The 21,853-nt window shown below is 43.2% G+C and overlaps 2 pseudogenes; one reads left to right on the forward strand and one right to left on the reverse strand.

Annotated features, from left to right (window-relative positions):
• Positions 1-956: 956 nt before the first annotated feature.
• LOC123463573 lies at positions 957-21,723 on the reverse strand (annotated as a pseudogene).
• Positions 6,517-7,026, forward strand: LOC101612071 (annotated as a pseudogene).
• Positions 21,724-21,853: the final 130 nt, after the last annotated feature.

The following is a 21,853-nucleotide window of genomic DNA, read 5'->3' on the forward strand; positions in this document are numbered from 1 at the left end:
ACTGCAAACTGTAGATGTATGTACCACCTGTGCATCTGGTTACATGGGTCCCAGGGAATCAATCCTGGGTCCTTTGGCTTTGCAGGCAAGTTCTTTAACCACTAAGGCATCTCTCCAGCCCCCAATCTGTCTTTTAAGTGCATACACATTTACCAGAATACTAGCTATGTGAAATCCAAGCTCCTTGAATTTTTGTTATTTAAAGACAAGATCCCATTGTGAGTCCAGACTGGCCGCAGCTTCCAGAGTGCATGGATTACAGGCGTGGGCCACCACACCCAGTCTGAATTTAATTTATTAGCAATGTTTCATAATCTGTTGTGCATCACAAAAGAATAGCTTCAATTTTGTCATAGCTGAAAAAAAGATAGAAAGCTGTAAAAATAGATTATTTTGGTCTTGTCTTTGTTTCTTTTTAGCCCTCCAGGAACACTGAATATGGTGAGAATCCCAGTGAAAATTTCCATTTTGTCTTTATTCCTCCCACTCTCTGGGGAATCCAATAGAGATGTCCATGTGGCTGTAAGAACCATCTCACTTCTCTCTACTAATTCATCAGCTCAGATGCAACAAAGGGCCGTTCAGCTTGCTGTAATGGTTCTTTTCTTCTGGTTTGTTTGTTTTTGTTATTTCAAGGTAGGGTTTTACTGTAGCTCAGTTTGATCTGGAATTCACTCTATAGTCTCAGGCTGGCCTTGAAATCATTGTGATTCTCCTACCTCTGTCTCCCAACTTTTAGGATTAAAGGTGTGTGCCACCATGTCTGGCCTGGCCAATGGCTGTTGTCTTATGTGGCTTTAGCATATATTCAGAATGTCTTAAGCACATTACATTAGGGTATTTATTAAGTCTGATACCTAATGCAGCTATTGAACACATGATCTAAACTCAGGAGATCACCTTTGAAAAGTTATGCATTCTCTTCAAACAGACCTAAGGGTGAGAGACCATTCCGGTTAGCTTGACTTGCTTGTTGAATGGCAGCTGGCGTGGTCCTTTCTGTTCTGTGGGTAGCAATCACAAAGGACCTTTTCATCATCCTGGGTAAAACATTTCCAAAACGCTATGTTCCTCACCAAAGTCTTGCTCCTCAGGCTGTAGATGATGGGGCTCAACATACCACCCCATGGAAGAGTGAGATGAGCTTGTCTTTAAGGTCCTGCTTGTCTGCCCCCAGTGGGTCCCTGGACTTGGGCTTCCCATACATGAAGAGGATGGTCCCATAGAAGATGACCACTGCTGTGAGGAGGGCAGAGCAGATGGAGAAGGCCTTCTCCTCTTCCTCTGCTAAAGGGAAGCTTGAATGGTGACAAAGATGAAGAGACAAGACAAGAGATGAGCAGAACTAGGACTCATGATAACACAGTAGCCACTGTGTGGCTGGTCACCGTGGTGGATTTCAGCACAGATCAATTTCAGGACTGCCAGGATCTCACAGGAGCAGTGACTGATGACAGAGGTAATAGCCCCTGTAGCTTAGGAGCCAAGAGACATGCGCATATGGCTTGTGTAGCAGTAACTAGGGGTAGCATATAGCCAGGTAGTGAGTAAACACCATCATACTCAGGAGGCCACGGTTCCTGCCACATAAAAGGAAAGAAGCCATGTTCACAGCCCCAACTGAGAAAAAGATGGTTTCCTGGGGGGCGGGTGTCAGGAAGCCACCCATGAGCAGTGGATGGAGTCATGCAGTAGGTATCCAGGAAGGAGGATTTCCCACAAAGAAGTACATGGGTGTGAGTAACTGGGAATCAAGGACCTTCACCAGATGAGGTCTCCGCTGCTCATCCAGACCACCAGGTACCTTTGCAATATGAACACAAAGAACATTTTCTCCAGCTTCGAACACTCAGGGTCCCAGGCCACTGAAAGCGTCTCGGAGAAAGTTTGATAGACTTTTTCATGTGACCTCTACTTTGTCATCAGTGATGTACAAAGTGAACATGGGGCTTTCTTGGGCTGAGTCCTAGGCAACCTGTGTGTAGTCAAGTCCCTCTGTACAACAGAATCTGCGTGAGTAAGAGAATTGCTGGGCACTGCCAAGCACGGGCTGGAGCCTTCAGTAGACAGGCCTGAGCTTCCAGGCACGGCTAAGGACCTCAGGCTACAGGAGGCCACTTCTTCTCCAAGCCTGACTCACCTGAACTTAGGCTTTGCCCTGTGACCTTTGGCCAGTTGCCTAGGAAACACCTTATATGGTATCAGCCAGCAACCGTTGCACAGCCCCTCCCCCTGTACCCCATACCTTCCCCCTGCCATTGCTTACGTGCTGGAATGGATGTCCCCATATACTGATTAGGCATCAGTAAGCAACCGTGTACATCTAATCCCCTCAGGACCCTCTCCCACCCTCAACTGCTTATAAACCCATTTCCCCATTGATTAAAGCGAGCTGTCCACAGAGACTGTATCCTGAAAATGGTTCTTTTTCTCGTGGCACTTGCTCTCCTGGATACCTTAAGAAATTGCCGCAGGTCTGAAGACCCAGAGACCCACAGAGAACAATGATGTAAAGTGGTGAGTGAGTCCCTTACTTCACAGAAAGAAGTCACTCTGTAGTGGGATATGCTGCTAGGCAAATAACTGAAGAAGATGAGGCAAGAGGATCATGAGTTGGAGGCCACCAGGGCTCAGCCTCTGGAGCAGCACATGCCGGGGATCCCAGTATTGTTGGGGCTGCAACACGAAGATGGTTGGGAATATGAGACCGGATTGGGCTACATAGCAAGTTCATGAGACAGAGAGAGAGAGAGAGTTGAATCCCACGCTGAGCAATGGTCTCAGCTTTGTGATAGTTTTCCTCTGATGTTGCTGTACTCTTAGTTCCATAAAGGCAACCGAGGCCTAGAGAGGGGAAGTAGTCTTTGAGCCTTCTGACCAAGATGATGGCAAAGATGAGGTCTTAATTTAAAACACGGATTTCTGCCGGGCGCAGTGGCGCACGCCTTTAATCCCAGCACTCGGGAGGCAGAGGTAGGAGGATTGCCTTGAGTTTGAGGCCACCCTGAGACTCCACAGTGAATTCCAGGTCAGCCTGGGCTACAGTGAGACCCTACCTCGAAAAAGAAAAAAAAAAAACATAAAACTCGGGTTTCTTTTTAAATTTTTATTTATTTATTTGAGAGTGACAGACAGAGAGGCAGAGAGAGAGAGGGAGAGAATGGTTGCATCAGGGCCTCCAATCACTGCAAACAAACTCCAGATGCATGTGCCAGCTTGTGCATCTGGCTTATGTGGGTCCTGGGGAATGGAGTCTCGAACCGGGGTCCTTAGGCTTCACAAGCAAAGGCTTAACTGCTAACTCCAACCCTGGGGCCTTAATTTAGAAAAACAAATCCTCGACCCAAGGCAGGCTTTTCCTGGGTGTTAATTAGGATTAACAGCTGAACAACGCTTTGAATGATTTCTCGCCAATGAAAGTGTATGCAGTTTTCACTGAATCTTTGCTTTCTTTGTTCTTCAGAGATGAAATGTTGAAGTAGATCCAATTCTTCGAACCAAGAAGTTTAAGCTTCCCTGAACTTTGGTTGCACATGGAGGAACATATACAAAAGTAGTAACTCATGTCCACAAGGAAGCAAGTCTAGCTGGAGGCTTACATTTAAGAGGATTACGTCTTTAGTCAGCTCACCTGACTGCTCTAAGGCTTATGGTCTGGGGTCTGGGCTTTTCCTCCTTCTGACATGAAAATATGTTTTTTTTGTTTTTTGGTTTTTTCAGGGTAGGGTCTCACTCTGGTTCAGGCTCACCTGGAATTCACTACATAGTCTCAGGGTGGCCTCGAACTCATGGCGATCCTCCTACCTCTGCCTCCCGAGTGCTGGGATTAAAGGCGTGCGCCACCACGCCTGGCGAAAATATGTTTTATTCTTCTGGGTCATGTTTGATCATTACAAATATATGACTTTTTATATAGGCCCCATCTACTTCTTGATAAGTTGTTCTCTAGACATTTTGGAGTATTTGTGACTGCTCGAGTGACGCAGTCACCTTCCTGTACTACTTTCAGTCGTTTTACAGTGAATTTTATTTTTATCACCTGTGAATGGTTTCTTTTTTTTTCTTTCTTTTTCAATATTTTTATTCCTTATTTTGTTTCCCTGCTCTGGTGTCATGAGGTGTCAGGGTGACTGTAGAAGGACATTCAGACCAGCGCCCCAGGTGCTGCTAGGGGCTTTGCCACCAAGTGTCCTTTCATTCTTTCATGTCAAATGAGTTCCTTTATTCACGCCCACTATCTTCTTTTGAATACCCCCCCCCCCCCGCTATCCTTTTTTTTTTTTTTTTTTTTTTTTGAGGTAGGGTCTTGCTCTAGCCCAGGCTGATCTAGATTTCACTATGTAGTCTCAGGGTGGCCTTGAACTCACAAAAATCCTCCTACCTCTGCCTCCTGAGTGCTGGGATTAAAGGCGTGCACCACCACGCCCGGTTATCTTTTTTTTTTAAGTTATAAATAGCTGAGTGTGGTGGCGCAAGCCTTTAATTCCAGCACTCAGAGATTGAGGTAATTGCCACAAATTCTTGGTCAGCTTGGGCTACAGAGTGAGTTCCAGGTCAGCCTGGGTTAGAGAGAGACCCAACCTCAACAAAAAAAGCCATAAATAAAGTCAAGCATGCGATACATGCCTGTAATCTTAGCATATTGGAGACTGAAGCAGGAGGACCATGACTTCAAGGCTACCTTGAGTTTCAAAGATAAGCCACACTGCTAAGCAAATACTCTACTGTTGAGCTAAGTTCCAACCCTGTTTTTTTTTTTTTTAATTAAATATTGGTTCCCACCAATATACCATCAGAATATAGCCATGGTCTATTTTTCATGTGTCTTGTATTTTCTCAACTAATTCTAATATATTTTGTATTTTTCCTCTGGAATCTAGAAAAACAATTTAAATGGATTCTTTAAAAAATTATTTTTATTTATTTATTTGAGGGGGGGGATGGGCATGTGAGGGCCTCCACTCAATGCAAACAAACTCCAGACACACACGTCGCCTTGTGCATCTGGCTTATGTGAGTCCTTGAGAATCAAACCTGGGTCTTTTGGCTTTGCAGGCAAGTACCTTAACTGCTAAGCCATTTCTCCAGCCCTAAAATGAATTTTTTTTTTCAAGGTAGGGTCTCACTCTAGCCCAGGGTGACCTGCAAATATGTAAACTATGTAATCTCAGGGTGGCCTTGAACTCATTGTGACCCTCCTACCTCTGCCTCCCAAGTGCTGAGATTAAAGACATGAGCCACCATGCCTGGCCCTAAACTGATTTTTGAATTAAATCATTTACTCTTGTGTTGTCTTCTCTGTTTTCTACTGAATTCTATAGACTTTCATTTGATAATCTCACTCTCTCTCTCTTTTTTATTTCTTTGAGGCAAGCCCAACAGACTGGCCTTTTTTTAATGTGAGAGAGTGAGAACACGCATGTGCACGTGTAAGAGAGAGAGAGAGAGTTGCCATGCCAGGGCCTCCAGCCACTGTAACCAGACTTCAGATGCATGGGCCATCTGTGTGCATGTGTGACTTTGTGCACTTGCATAACCTTGTGTGTTTTGCTTGTGTGAGACCTGGAGAGTCGAGCATCAGTCCTTGGGCTTTGCAGGCAAGTGCCTTTACCGCTAAGCCATCTCTTCAGACTCAGGGCCATTTCACTGGAAATAAAAAGACATTATTAAGCTGGAGAGATGGCTTAGCGGTTAAGACAATTGCCTGAAAAACCTAACAACCCAGGTTTGATTCCCCAGGACCCATGTAAAGCCAGACGCAGAGGTGCATGTTAAGCTTGTAGCAGGTTAAGGCCCTGGTATACCACACCCACACACTCTCTCTCTCTCTGCTTGCAAATAAATAAATAAAAATAAAAATGTTCCTATCCCCCACAATGCACAACCCATTTACATCAACAAGGAGGGTCCAATGGGAGGGGGTAGATCATGGATGAGCCTAAACAATGGTACCAAACTGCCTGTATTTGCTGAAAAGAAAACTAATAAATTAAATTAAAAAAAAAAGTTCCTATCTTCCATTCATTTATTCTTCTAGACTTACCTTTCTTTTCTTCTTCCCATCCTTCCTTTGCCTTCCTCCTCCTCTTCTTCTTTTGTTTTGAGACAGGGCTTTACTATGCACTATGTCTTAATGACCTGGAACTCATTATGTAGCCCATGCCAGCTATGATGTGTGAACTTGCTGTGATCCTTCTGCCTCTGCCTCCTTGGAGCCAGGATTTCAGGCATTTGTGACCACATCCAGCTCCTAGACTCCTTTTATAAGCTATTCTTAATATCCATTGAAAATATTACTAAGGACAACACAAAAAAGCTCCACATTTTCCCCATCTGTGTACATTAACTTTTTTTTTTTTTTTAAAAAAAGAGGCCCCAGTCAGTGAGCCGCCGCCGAGGACCCAGCTGCCTCCCCCTCGAGCCCCCTCGCTTCCCGATGCTCCATCCCCGCTGCCCGCCTTCTCCCGCAGCAGCCTTCCGCAGACCATTTCCACCGAGGAAAAGGAATTGTATCGTATGTCCGCTATCCAGAACCTCCACTCTTTCGACCCCTTTGTTGATGCAAGTAAGGGTGATGACCTGCTTCTTGCCGGCACTGAGGATTATATCCATATAAGAATTCAACAGAGGAACGGCAGGAAGACCCTGACTTGACTACTGTCCAAGGGATCGCTGATGATTTTACAATAAAAAGAAACGAGTGAAAGCGTTCAGGAAGAAATTTGCCTGCAATGGTACCGTAATTGAACATCCAGAATATGGAGAAGTGATTCAGCTACAGGGTGACCAGCGCAAGAACATATGCCAGTTCTTAATAGAGACTGGACTGGCTAAGGACGATCAGCTGACGGGTCATGGGTTTTAAGTGCTTGTGGCTCTCTGAAGTATAAGTGAGGATTTCCTTGCAATGAGTAGAATGCCCCTTGTCACAAGTTTAAAAACGTCACAGCTTGTATAATGTAACCATTTGGGGTCCGCTTTTAACTTGGACTAGTGTAACTTCATGCAATAAACTGAAAAGAGCCATGCTGTCTAGTCTTGAAGTCCCTCATTTAAACGGAGGTCAGGCAGCAGGCACCTGGCAGTGTCCAGCCTGAAACAAAGCAATAATGATGTTTCAGCCAAGCCCAGAGCCCCAGATCACAGAAGGCTATGTTTGGCCGGAAACTCCTCAGCTCTCCCTCTACTCTAGAGTCCCTGCACTAGGGGAAGGTCAACTTTTGAACAGCCCAGTGAGTTGGAAGATGGGGTAAGGCAGCAACAGCAGCGGTGCCACTAGGGGGAGCAGTTAACAACAACAACAACAACAACAAAATAAAACACTTGGTGTCTAACCTGACAAGCTAGCAGAATTGAGAAAAGGCCACTTTTCCTCCGATGAGGTGGTTAAGACCTCTGGCTTGTCACCAAGGTTGTCTTTTTAAGCAGATATATCCTGGATAAGGGATGTCCATCCAAACAGAATGTGAGGCCAGTCTAACACCAGTTAAACTTTTTTTTTTTAATTTTATTTATTTATTTGAGAGCGACAGACACAGAGAGAAAGACAGATAGAGGGAGAGAGAGAGAATGGGCGCGCCAGGGCTTCCAGCCTCTGCAAACGAACTCCAGACGCGTGCGCCCCCTTGTGCATCTGGCTAACGTGGGACCTGGGGAACCGAGCCTCGAACCGGGGTCCTTAGGCTTCACAGGCAAGTGCTTAACCGCTAAGCCATCTCTCCAGCCCCCAGTTAAACTTTTGACAAGGGAACAAACACCACCATACTGACGCTTTCAGTCATGCAGCCAGCTTAGCGCTTGCAACCTAACTAGCAACAGCTGTCCAATGCCATGTGAAGTAACAAACTGGTTTTTGGTTTTCTTTTCCCTTCCAGTTTTATTGTTATGTAATGTATTTAAACCTTTATTTAAATAAAAACTTGTTTTCAGAAATAAAAAAAAAGAAACGATCATTTATTTGGTTTGATTTTTAGTTTTGTTCTCTTTTGGGTAAATGTCAGTACTTTTCTGACCATCTTGGATCCTGTGTTATCCTGGCCATCATGGGCAGTCATTGCTATCTAGAGACAAACTTAGGATGAATAAAATCCTCAAAAAGAAGAAAGAAAAAGACTTGAGTCTTTTATCCCTTGCATAAGTTTGGCTACACTTCTCTCATTCGCCATCTAGGACAAGAATGACTTCCTGGTGGGGATCCTGACTAAGGGCAAAACATCAAAGTTAATTGTGGAAATGTCAGGAGAGAACAATCCAGAAAACATTAATTAAAAACATATATCACCAAGAATATATAGGAGAAAGATAAATGCTACCAGGTACTATTCCATATAGTATATCAAAGTACAATTTAATATAAAAGTAGGGCTGGAGGGATGGCTTTCCAGCTAAGGCATTTGCCTGCAAGGCCAAAGGACCCAGGTTCGATTCCCCAGGACCCACATTAGCCAGATGCACAAGGGGGCTCATGCGTCTGTAGTTAGTTTGCAGTGGCTGGAGGCCCTGGTGCACCCATTCTCTCTCTCTCTCTATCAAATAAATAAATAAATAAATAAATAAATAAATAAATAAATAAAGTAAAGACCCTAAATGAGGCAGGGGGATCCCAAGTTTAAGGTCAGTCTCAGCTACATAGTGAGACCCTGCCAAAAGAAAGAAAGCAATACTCTCAGCTTTGGTCAGAGAAGCTTCATTTTGAAGTTGCTGTGGACTACTAGGGAGGACACATTAAAGTGCTGACTAATAAGTGACTGTTGAGTGCTTAGCATTAAATAAGACATCTATATCATCCCCTCCAAGGCTCAAGGGAACACTGCACAAGTGAGGGTGGAAAGAATATAAGAGCCAGAGATGTGAAGTATTGAGGAATATTCCTTAACTGCTGAGCCATGTCTCCCACCTGAGTGGTGTGGAATGTATACACATGCACAAAGGTAATGACCCATTTAAGTAGGTTCAAATATGTGAGAAAGAAGCCAGGAAACAGTTGGCCAGAAGAATGAGGGGCATCGAGGAGGTGGTGTAGCAGGTGTCCAGGAAGGAAAGGTTCCCCAGGAAGAAGTACATGGGCGTGTGCCGGCGGGGGTCAAGGATGGTCATGAGCATGAGGACCCCGTTGCTAAGCAGAGTCACCAGGTACACGGACAGGATGAGCACGAAGAGCGTTTTCCCCAGCTTTGGTGGGCTGAGAGATCCAGGAGAATGAACCCTATTGCAGAGGAGGTCTCACTGGACTTGAATATGGTGGCCTCTGTGTCATTTGCAGGAACTCAGAAGGACAGCTGCAAGACTCTCTGATGCCTAAAGTGTGAAGGGAATCAGTGAGAAAGTGCTCCTTACCAAACAATGAGAGACAATCTGACGATCTGTGTGAACATGTTCTCTGTTATTCTAAATAAAAAGTGGTGAGCTCGATCATTGCCTACTTGGTGGTATCTAGACACCCCCTAAAGAGGTTTAACATGTCACTTTGATAGGAGACAGAAATTGGTTAACAGAACCCCAAAAGTGAATGGTTATTTTTTATTTATTTGAGAGAGAAAGAGATAGTGAGAAAGGTATAAATATATGGACAGAGAGAGAGGAGGGAGTGGGGGAGAGAGAGAATGGGCACGCCAAAGCCTCTAGCCACTGCAAATGAATTGCAGATGCATTTGCCACCTTGTGCATCTGGCTTACATAGATACTAGGAAATCAAACTGGGGTTCTTAGGCTTCACAGACAAGTGCCTTAACCACTAAGCTATCTCTCCAGTCCATGAACTGGTTTTTTTTTTTAAAATTTTTTCTTTATTTATTTGAGAGCGACAGACACAGAGAGAAAGACAGATAGAGGGAGAGAGAGAGAATGGGCGCGCCAGGGCTTCCAGCCTCTGCAAACGAACTCCAGACGCGTGCGCCCCCTTGTGCATCTGGCTAACGTGGGACCTGGGGAACCGAGCCTTGAACCGGGGTCCTTAGGCTTCACAGGCAAGCTCTTAACTCCAGCCCGAACTGTTTTCTATTCCTTGACTAAAAGTAGGAAATGTCACTGAGCTTGCAGAAACCTGGATGTTATACCCTCCAGGAAAGATCTCTAGATTAAGCCTGCTCCCTTCCTAGAGGACAGAACCTCTGATCCTTACCTGAGTAAGATTACTGGAAAAGCTGAAAAATCTGTTCTTTGTCCATAGCAACCTGCTGACCTGGTCTTCTTTATGTAGCCATTCGCCATAAAAATCCAGAGCTGGGTCTCTGGGCAAGAGCTCCACCTTGGTTCCTTTTCTTATGTTCAAGACTTAAGCCCTTCTTCATCCTCCTAAAGCATTTTATGATAAAATCTTTCTGAACCTTATCCTCTGGTCTGTGGATTTCATTCTCTGAATTAATAGGACAATGATCCTGGAACACCCCAAATTACTGGTGCATTATATAAAAGGAACCCAAATTTCTGTATCAACTTGATTCATTTTGAATTTTCTTAATCACATTCAAGACAGTTATTACATTTATCTCAAGTTGTGAGTGTGGACAACTTGTTTTATTAAGCTTTGGTAAAAAAAGAAATGCTGTATTTCATTTGAAAGTTTTTACCTTTGGTTTCTAGGTCTGGTAGAAAACCCTGATGTTCTTTATCCTTGATTCCTACCCATTCTAACCACTTTTATAGGCTGCCTTCTTCCTCTTGTTCTCAACCACAATTCACAGGATTCCGAGCATTAGTTCATTCATTCACTCACATGAGAAACCCTTCTGGAACCTACTGAGAGAACTAGCATTTGCTTTTCACAGACACCGAGTACCCAGGAGCTGCTAGAACCCGTTTCCTCTGTGGAAATGCTTATTTTTCAGCAGATTATTACTGGAGTCATTCCATACAAGGACTAAATGATCTCATGATTTCTTTCTCTCTCTCTTTTTTTTTTTTTGGCCTTTCTGTGGCACCATTAACATGTCCTTTTTTTCTTCAAAATTGTCCCAGGCCACTTAGTTAACCAGGTAGGAAACTGGAGTTTTAATCCCTCTCTCTCTCCCTCTCCCTCTCCCTCCCTCCCTCCCTCCCTCCCTCCCTCCCTCCCTCCCTCTCTCTCTCTCTCTCTCTCTCTCTCTCTCTCGGCTTGAGGTATGTGGTGCATAGTGTATCACAGGGCATATGCCAGTCAACGCCCGTGTGCTTGCCTGTGCTTACACTGTGGTGGCTGGAGTACAGGATTTGGTGTCCTGCTCTTTCACTCTTCCATCCACTCGTACTGAACGTGGAGTCTCGTGCACATCCCAGAGCTTGCCCTTTTTGTGTGAGCTCTGGCAATGCTTGGGCCTCTACTTGCCTATGACCCTGGGGTTCCAGACACGCATGGCCACATCCATCTGATTATGTGAGTCCTGGGGATTAAACTTTGGCTGTCTCCCAGTACTCCTAAATAAAGCCCCATGCTTGCATAGGGAGCCATCTTTCCAGTTGTCTATAGTCTTTCAAAAGTGTTCTTTTAAGGACTGAAGAGGTAGCTCAGTGTTAGAGCCCTGCTTTGTGTGCCCAATGCTCTGGATTAGCTCCTCCAACACACACACACACACACACACACACATACACACACACACACACAGAGAGAGAGAGAGAGAGAGAGAGAGAGAGAGAGAGAGAGAGAGAGCTGTCTTACCTTTATTTTATTTTTATTTATTTATTTATTTATTTTGTTTTTTAAGGTAGGGTCTCACTCTGGCCCAGGCTGACCTGGAATTTACTCTGTAGTCTCAGGCTGGCCTCAAACTCATGACGATCCTCCTACCTCTGCCTCCCGAGTGCTGGGATTAAAGGTGTGCGTCACCATGCCCGGCTTTATTGTATTTTTTGTTTATTTTTATTTCTTTTTTTTTATTTTTTATTAACATTTTCCATGCTTACAAAATATATCCCATGGTAATTCCCTCCCTCCCCACCCCCACACTTTCCCATTTGAAATTCCATTCTCCATCATATTACCTCCCCATTACAATCATTGTAATTACATATATACAATATCAACCTATTAAGTATCCTCCTACCTTCCTTTCTCTTCCCTTTATGTCTCCTTTTTAACTTACTGGCCTCTGCTACTAAGTATTTTCATTCTCACGAAGAAGCCCAGTCATCTGTAGCTAAGATCCACATATGAGAGAGAACATGTGGCCCTTGGCTTTCTGGATCTGGGTTACCTCACTTAGTATAATACTTTCCAGGTCCATCCATTTTTCTGCAAATTTCATAACTTCATTTTTCTTTACCGCTGAGTAGAACTCCATTGTATAAATGTGCCACATCTTCATTATCCACTCATCTGTTGAGGGACATCTAGGCTGGTTCCATTTCCCAGCTATTATAAATTGAGCAGCAATAAACATGGTTGAGCACGTACTTCTAAGGAAATGAGATGAGTCCTTTGGATATATGCCTAGGAGTGCTATAGCTGGGTCATATGGTAGATCAATCTCTAGCTGTTTTAGGAACCTCCACACTGTTTTCCACAATAGCTGGACCAGATTGCATTCCCACCAGCAGTGCAGAAGGGTTCCTTTTTTTCCACATCCCCGCCAACATTTATGATCATTTGTTTTCATGATGGTGGCCAATCTGACAGGAGTGAGATGGAATCTCAATGTAGTTTTAATCTGCATTTCCCTGATGACTAGTAACGTAGAACATTTTTTTAGATGCTTATATGCCATTCGTATTTCTTCCTTTGAGAACTCTCTATTTAGCTCCATAGCCCATTTTTTGATGGGCTTGTTTGATTCCTTATTGTTTAGCTTTTTGAGTTCTTTGTATATCCTAGATATTAATCCTTTATCAGATATATAGCTGGCGAAGATTTTTTCCCATTCTGTAGGTTGCCTCTTTGCTTTTTTCACAGTGTCCTTTGCGGTACAAAATCTTTGTAATTTCATTAGGTCCCAGTGGTTAATCTGTGGTTTTATTGCCTGAACAATTGGGGTTGTATTCAGAAAGTCTTTGCCAAGACCAATATGTTGAAGGGTTTCCCCTACTTTTTCCTCTAGCAGTTTCAGAGTTTCCGGTCTGATGTTAAGGTCTTTAATCCATTTGGACTTAATTCTTGTGCATGGCGAGAGAGAAGAATCTATTTTCATCCTTCTGCAGATATATATCCAGTTTTCAAAACACCATTTGCTGAAGAGGCTGTCTCTTCTCCAATAAGTATTTTTGGCATTTTTATCGAATATCAGGTGGCTATAGCTACTTGGGCTTACATCTGGGTCCTCTATTCTGTTCTACTGATCTACATGCCTGTTTTTGTGCCAGTACCATGCTGTTTTTGTTACTATGGCTCTGTAGTATAGGTTAAAATCAGGTATGGTGATACCACCAGCCTCTTTTTTGTTGCTCAGTATTATTTTAGATATTCGAGGTTTTTTGTGATTCCAAATGAATTTTTGGATTGTTTTTTCTATTTCCATGAAGAAAGTCTTTGGAATTTTGATAGGGATTGCATTAAGTGTGTAGATTGCTTTAGGTAAGATTGCCATTTTCACAATATTGATTCTTCCAATCCAGGAACAAGGGATGTTTCTCCACTTTCTAGTGTCTTCTGCAATTTCTCGCTTGAGTGTTTTAAAGTTCTCATTGTATAGATTTTTTACTTCCTTGGTTAGGTTTATTCCAAGGTACTTTATTTTTTTTTTGATGCAATTGTGAATGGGAGTGATTCTCTGATTTCATCCTCTGTGTGTTTGTTGTTAGCATATATGAAGGCTACTGATTTCTGTGTATTTATTTTGTATCCTGCTACATTGCTGTAGGTTTTGATCAGCTCTAACAGCTTGCTAGTAGAGTCTTTAGGGTCCTTTATGTATAGAATCATGTCATCTGCAAACAATGATAACTTGATCTCTTCCTTTCCAATTTGTATCCCTTTTATGTGTGTCTCTTGCCTTATTGCTATGGCTAAGACTTCCAAAACTATATTAAATAGAAGTGGGGACAGTGGACACCCTTGTCTTGTTCCTGATTTTAGTGGAAAAGCTTCCAGTTTTTCCTCATTTAGTAATATGTTGGCTGTAGGCTTGTCATAAATAGCCTTTATTATATTGAGATATGTTCCTTCTATTCCCAGTCTCTGTAGGACTTTTATCATGAAGGGATGTTGGATTTTGTCAAATGCTTTCTCTGCATCTAATGAGATGATCATATGATTTTTGTCCTTCAACCCGTTTATGTAATGTATTACATTTATAGATTTGCGTATGTTGAACCATCCCTGTATCTCTGGGATAAAGCCTACTTGGTCAGGGTGAATGATCTTTTTGATATACTCTTGTATTCTGTTTTATTTTTATTTCTTTATTTGAGAGTAACAGACAGAGAGAGAACGAGGCAGATAGACAGAGAGAGAGAGTGGGCACACCAGGGCCTCTAGCCACTGCAACTGAACTCCAGACGTGTGTGCTCCCCTGTGCATCTGGCTAATGTGGGTCCTGGGGAATCGAGCCTTGAACCGAGGTTCTTACACTTCACAGGCAAGCGCTTAACTGCTAAGCCATCTCTCCAGCCTTTTTTTTTTTAATAAATATGTTGATAAAGTAATCACTTCTATCTGAGGCTATTCTAGAAGTTAAAAGTAGTCAATGTGATTGGAAAATAGCAGCTGTGGTGGTTTGAACTAGGTGTCTTCCATAAACTCATGTGCTCTGAATGGTTCCCAGCTGGTGGCAATTTGCGAGCCTCCTAGTGGACGTGTATTGTTGGGGGCAGGCTTATGGGTATCATAGCCAGCTTCCTCTTGCCAGCGTTTGGCACACTCTCCTGTTGCTGGTGTTCACTTGATGTTGGCTAGTAGCTGATGTCCACCCTCTGCTTCTGCCACATTTCCCCCATTATCATGGAACGTTCCCTCGAGTCTGTAAACCAAAACAAACCCTGTCTTCCCACCAGCTACTCTTTTTCTGTTTATTTTTATTTATTTATTTGAGAGCAACAGACAGAGAGAGAAAGAGGCAGATAGAGAGAAAGAATGGGCGTGCCAGAGCCTCCAGCCACTGCAAACGAACTCCAGATGCATAAGCCCCCTTGTGCATCTGGCTAACGTGGGTCCTGGGGAATCTAGCCTTGAACCAAGGTCCTTAGGCTTCACAGGCAAGCGCTTAACCGCTAAGCCATCTCTCCAGCCCCTATCAGCTACTTCTGGTCAGACACTCTCTGCCAGCAACCAGAAGCTGATTGCAACAGTAGCCAAAGGAATAAGTGCCTAGAGCCAGTGGAAGTTAAGTTTTGTCTTTGTTCTATGTTTGGGTAAAAGTCACAAAGGACTACTCCCATTATATGCAAAACTATTTAAATCCGACTCTGCTGTTGGGATTATTCTAGTCCCTGAAGTGATTTGAAGTTGTAAAATTGATATGACAAAATCAAAAAACTTTCTATACATCTGGGATTATGTCCCTGAGATCCAATTATTCTATAGTCACTCCAAAAACACTCCTCTCTTTTCCCACTTAAACTCTTGGAAAGCATTAGAGAAGGGTCTTCCTGGCCCTTTTGGTGTAGACCACCAAGCAAGTGAGAATTCTCACCATTTCACAATAGGCTTGGGAGAATGAAACTCACACATTGCATAGGAAAAATCCTTGTAGCTCAGAATCCTTAGCTACTACCAAATTCAAGACCTCAGGGCTACAGAGAAGCACACTATCTCAAAGGTCCCATGAATCTGGGCCCTATCACATCGATCTTAAGCGTCTACAATTTGGGCCTTAAAGAGCATTAGAAGGGCCAGAATTGATCCTGGCCATGCCATCAGGATCTCACAGGCACAGCAACTGCAGGCTTGGAAAAACCCACTTGATCATAAAAGTGATGTCCTATTGTTTGAAGTCTGTGCCTGGGTGTGTGCATGAGTATTCTGTATTTGTGCCTCGGTTAGAGCATGGGCAGAGGACCGCTGAGATCTGGAGTCTGTTAGGCAGACTCTTAACAATCTCGACCTTGCCCTCATGACTTCTATCGTCTCATGATCAAACATTACTAAGGTACTGTAGTGAAGAGCTTTTGTTAATGGAATTAAAGTTGATCTTAAGATTAGCGGTTGTCTAGGTCGGTCTAGTCCAGCCGGATGAGAAGTCACATTGAAAGCAAGAGGAGGATTTCAAACAAGTTCCAGCCCTGAATTTAAAGGTGGAGAGACCCACAAACAAACACCATCGACCTGCCACAAGGAGCTAAAACCACAGACAACAACAAAAGAAACTGAATTCCACCAACAATCTGAGTAAGGTTGGACGAGGATTTTTTTTTTCCCTTGGCACCCAGCGTAGTTTACCCAGACTTTTCATTAATAAAATTATGAAATAATAATTGGAGGGAGTTGCTTTAAACTGTCATCTTTGCATAGTTTGTTATTAGCAAAGGAAGTCTTATATGTATTCTTGATTTCTTTTATGGTTTTATGGCCTATAAATACATCAGCATGCAATGAATTGTTCTATTGATAAATGGAATAATAATTGCAAGTGTAGCTATGTTTTTGGCAGGATGTGAGGCTGGTGGTTGAGGCAGGGTCTCACTCTAGACCAGGCTGACCTGGGATTCACTATGTAGTCTCAGGCTGGCTCCTACCTCTGCCTCCCGAGTGCCAGGATTAAAGATGTGTGCCATCACACCCAGAAAGACTAGCTTTTGAAGGACAGGGAAAACTTGCGGTTGCAGTCAGGTTCGCATTATTGGCAGAAAATCACCCAACCAAGAGCAGCTGGTGGGAAAGAGGTTTCTTTTGGCTTACAGGCTCGAGGGGAAGCTCCACGATGACAAGGGAAAACCATGGCATGAGCAGAGGGTGGATATCACCCCCTGGTCCAAATAAAGTGGACAACAGGAACAAGAACAGTAGCAAGGGGAAACTGGCTGCAACACCCATAAGCCCGCCCCCAACAATACTCTCTCTCCAGGAGGTGTTAATTCCCAAATATCCATCAGCTGGGAACTTAGCACTCAGAACACCTAAGTTTATGGGGGACACCTGACTCAAACCAGCACATTTGCTATTATAGGAGGGAAGGTTCACTTGAAATACACTGTGAAAGAAAAAGTAAAGAGATATGTTTGATCAATTATTTTAATCCGTACAGTATAGAAGGTACAGTGAAAACCATACTCTGAAGGGTACACAGATCCTGGACACCGAGGGAACACAAAACCAAAGCAGCACTAGAAAGATCACTGTGTGGTCGTCTTCACAGTTGTATTTTTAAAGAGATTTATGAAACAAAATCGTTTATGTTTACCGAGTTCTTAAGCAAGACATACTTCACATTTTTATTAGTGATATAGTACCACACCAGGCCATATATTCTAATCATTATGTTTATAAAATAGCTTAAATTTAAATTACCATTGAAGGCTGGAGAGATGGCTTAGTGGTTAAGGCGTTTACCTACTAAGCCTAAAGATCCAGGTTTGTTTCTCCAGGACCTACATAAAGCCATATGCACAAGGTGGCACATGTATCTGGAGTTTATTTGCAGTGGCTAAAGACCCTGGTGTGCCCAATCTCTCTGTCTATCTATCTGCTCCCCTCTCTTTCTCGCTAATGAATAAATAAAATTAAATTACCATTGATTTTTTTTTCTTTTTTGCATGTGCAGTATGCGGTGTGTGTTTTGTGTGTGTCATATGCACGGGTGGGTTCCCAGGTGTGTATAGGTAAAAAAGGCTGTTGGGTACCCTCTATCAATCACTCATTCCTCTCTCACTCATCTGCGCATTTCCTTGAGACTCTCTGAATGCTGAGTCGCTCAAACCCCAGAGATTCTCGGGTTCTGCCCTACAGGACTGGGGTTACAGATATGTGTGGCACACCCAGCTGTTTATCTAGGTTCTGGGGGTCAAATTCAGGTGGTCTCAGGCCTTCTTAGGCCCTCGTGCTTGAGGGACTCATTCTTACTCACTGAGCCACCTCCCCAGCCCTACAGTTGAATTTCATCTGGTCTCTTCTCTGGATCCGAATCCTCCTCTGGCTTAAGTTTCTCAGCTACCTTCCTCCACAGATGTTAATCCCCCTACCATAAACCTCATAGCTCATGTTTTCTCCCTAAATGAACTTAATAATTCATACTTAACCCTTCTTGGAATCTGTGCTATCAATTCTTTGCTAATAAGGACCCAAAAGTTCGGGTTCACAGGCCTGAGAGACCCATCCTGAACCCCAGAGTATTGCATCAGCGTGACCACTGATAAATTGTCCTTACTCCAGTAAATAATCCCCACCTCAAAAGAATTATGCGGGGCTGGAGAGATGGCTTAGAGGTTAAGCGCTTGCCTGTGAAGCCTAAGGACCCCGGTTCGAGGCTCGGTTCCCAAGGTCCCATGTTAACCAGATGCACAAGGGGGCGCACGCATCTGGAGTTCGTTTGCAGAGGCTGGAAGCCCTGGCGCGCCCATTCTCTCTCTCTCCCTCTATCTGTCTTTCTCTCTGTGTCTGTCACTCTCAAATAAATAAATTAAAAAAAAAAAGAATTATGCAAACAACCCTAATTAAACCCTTGGTCATCAGAAAAACAAAACAAAAAATGACATCAAAGTAGAAGGGAAACTTGTTGGGAAGAAGACAAGGGTCCTTATGAGAGAGAGAGAGAGAGAGACAAGAGAAATGGGAGGCAAACATGCTCAAAATAGGTTATAAACATATGAAATTGTCAAAAACAATTAAAAGTGCACTAGGTCAACTCAACACAATTATGTAAACATTCACAAAAATCACTCCTTATAACTTCATGCTTCCATTTTCACTGATCATAAATACGGTCTCATGGGCATCAAGGTGATCTGATGTCTTTATTCACTGATCATAAATATGATCTCATGGGCACCAAGGCATGCTTGTGTCTTCAAAGGAGAGCCACGAAATATATATATGTGTGTGTGTGTGTATGTATATATATATATATATATATATACATACACACACATATATTTTGTTTGTTTGTTTTTCGAGGTAGTGTCTTACTCTGGTCCAGGCTGACCTGGAATTAACTATGTAGTCTCAGGGTGGCCTCGAACTCTCAGTAGTCCTCCTACCTCTGCCTCCCAAGTGCTGGGATTAAAGGCGTGTGCCACCACGCCTGGCCTCTTTTTTTTTTTTTTTTACAAAGGACACATTTTGAGACATGTATTGATAAGGTCATTTCATTCTTGTGTGACCATCACAACATACTTAACACAAACCTAGATGGCAAAGCCCACTACATGCCTAGCCTGTGTGATCATTACAGTGTTCCTGACGAGAGGCAGGACTCCAGACTTCCAGGGAGCAGCGTTTATTAATGCATGCTGGCATGGGCCCAGTGGATTCCAATCCACAGGCTGCACCCTGAGTGTAGATGGACATTGTGTGTGTGTGTGTGTGTGTGTGTAAAATCTTAGTTTCTTTGTCTTCCATACACGATGTTACCCATATTCTGATTATCTGTCCTATGCTACTGGATTGCTATGAGCACATTCCAAGTGGAAGGGCACATTCTAAACCCTCTGTATGACAGCTACGTGTAGACAGGCCCGGAGTTGCCACATTGCAAACTGCATGGCCGCTAAGTGCACGGCAAAGAGACCCGCAGTTGCTCTCGCTTTGTTGTGGGAGGGCGTTACCACATGGTCTGTAGACTACTGCTCTGCCAGGGTTGATCTGCCAAATTGCTCTCATTTCCTTTGCTGTTGCTCTTGCCAGACTTGCTCTGGCAAGTAAATTTTTTCCGTGAAGCACACGTAGAGCTTGAGCTGCTTTCCCATCAGCATTCACACTCACAGCTCGCTCTCACACTCAATACTGAATGATGTGTCTTGAATTACTTAAACGGCTCAGAACTCCTAGTAAGTTCGACACCACAGTTCAGTCCAGCTTTTCACTTCATCACAATATTCTTGCTTCGGCCATGATCACCACAGTGCTGAGAGGTCTATGTCTTCTACACACAGAGTTGGAGCTTTCTCTGTATTGGACAAAGAACCTTCTCGAATGTTCTAGTTTTGTTGCCTTCAGCGAAGCACATCTTTTTTTAAATCTTTTTTTTTCTGATTTATTTATTCATTTTTATTTACTTAGTAGACACAGAGAGAAGGACAGACAGAGAGGGAGAGGGAAAGAAAGAGTGAGAACTGGCGCACCAGGGCCTCTAGCCACTGCAAACGAACTCCAGATGGATGTGCCACCATGTGCATCTGGGTTACGTGTGACCTGGAGAATCGAACCAGGTTCCTTAGGCTTCGCAGGCAAGTGCCTTAACTGCTAAGCCATCTCTCCAGCTCCAAAGCATAACTTCCACCTTTTTTGTGTTGCTCTGCTAGATTGTAGCTGTAGGGGAACAGAACTTGCATGCTTGGAGAGCAATAACTATCATTAAAAAATATATATATGGGGCTGGAGAGATGGCTTAGCGGTTAAGCGCTTGCCTGTGAAACCTAAGGACCCCGGTTCGAGGCTCGGTTCCCCAGGTCCCACGATAGCCAGATGCACAAGGGGGCGCACGCGTCTGGAGTTCGTTTGCAGTGGCTGGAAGCCCTGGCGCATCCATTCTCTCTTCTCCCTCTATCTGTCTTTCTCTCTGTGTCTGTTGCTGTCAAATAAATAAATAAAAAATTAAAAAAATACTAAAATATATATGTGTGTGTGTGTGTGTGTATGTATGTATTTGAGTGAGAGAAACAGGGAGAGAAAGAATACAGGCATGCCAAGGCCTCCAGCCACTGCAAATGAACTCCGGACACATGCACCACCTTGTGCATCTGGCTTACATGGGTCCTGGGGACTTGAACCTGGGTCCTTTGGCTTTGCAGGCAAGTGCTTTAACAGCTAACCCATCTCTACAGCCCACTGTCATCACTTTTTTTTTTTTTTTTTTTTGGCCTCACAGTCTTTAATCCATTTCAGTTTTGTTCATAGGTCAGTCAACATGATTTTAAAAAAATATTTTATTTATTTGAAAGCAGAAAAGAGAGACAGACAGAGAGAACAGGTGGGTGCCCTAGGGCCTCCAGCCATTGCAAATGGACTCTAGACACATGTACCACTTTGTGCATCTGGCTCTAAGTGGATATTAGGGAATTAAACTCAGGTCATTAGACTTTATAGGCAGGCAGCACCTTAGCTGCTGAGCCACCTCTCCAGCTCCTCAACATGATCTTTTAATTGGAAATGTTAGTGATAGATTTTGTATGTTTAGGGACCATGCTATATAAAACAGTGAGAGATTAAATCAAGCACAAGAGAAAACAATGCTATCAAGAGACATGGGAGACATAAATGGATGAGGCTTCTGTCATTGTGGCATGGCATACTGTATTTATGATAAACATTTTAAGGAATAGGAGTATTACCCCCAAACAACAATTAAAAGTGCAACCTAGAAAATATGCAAATGAGTAACACAGGCACTTTTCAAGTAAGGATGTGTGTACATGATGCTATGGGCTGGCAGTGTGGTAGGTTTATTGACGGCAGCATCACCACAAATGAGGACCAATAAACCGCACTACAGGCACAAGTGCTGTGATGCCACTGCAAGGCAGGAATTTTTTAGCTTCATTATAATCTTATGGAACCTCTGTAGCATCTGCAGCGAGCAAAACAGTGTTATATGGTGCATGACCATATATGTATATTTAGATCAAACACGCTATACACAGAAATCAAATACAATGTCTATAATATAATTCATATGTGGATAGTATGTATAAATTACCTGCAATTATGCAGATGTAATTGTATAACATAACTATAAGCATATATTTATATTTTATAAATAGATATGACTATAACCACATATACTATATAAATATAAATACTATATAATATTATACATAATTATATAACTCCACTGAGAGGGGTTAGGAGCCATGCAAG

This window comes from Jaculus jaculus, chromosome 1 (genome assembly GCF_020740685.1).
Source record: "Jaculus jaculus isolate mJacJac1 chromosome 1, mJacJac1.mat.Y.cur, whole genome shotgun sequence".
In the NCBI taxonomy this organism is placed as follows: Eukaryota; Metazoa; Chordata; class Mammalia; order Rodentia; family Dipodidae; genus Jaculus; species Jaculus jaculus.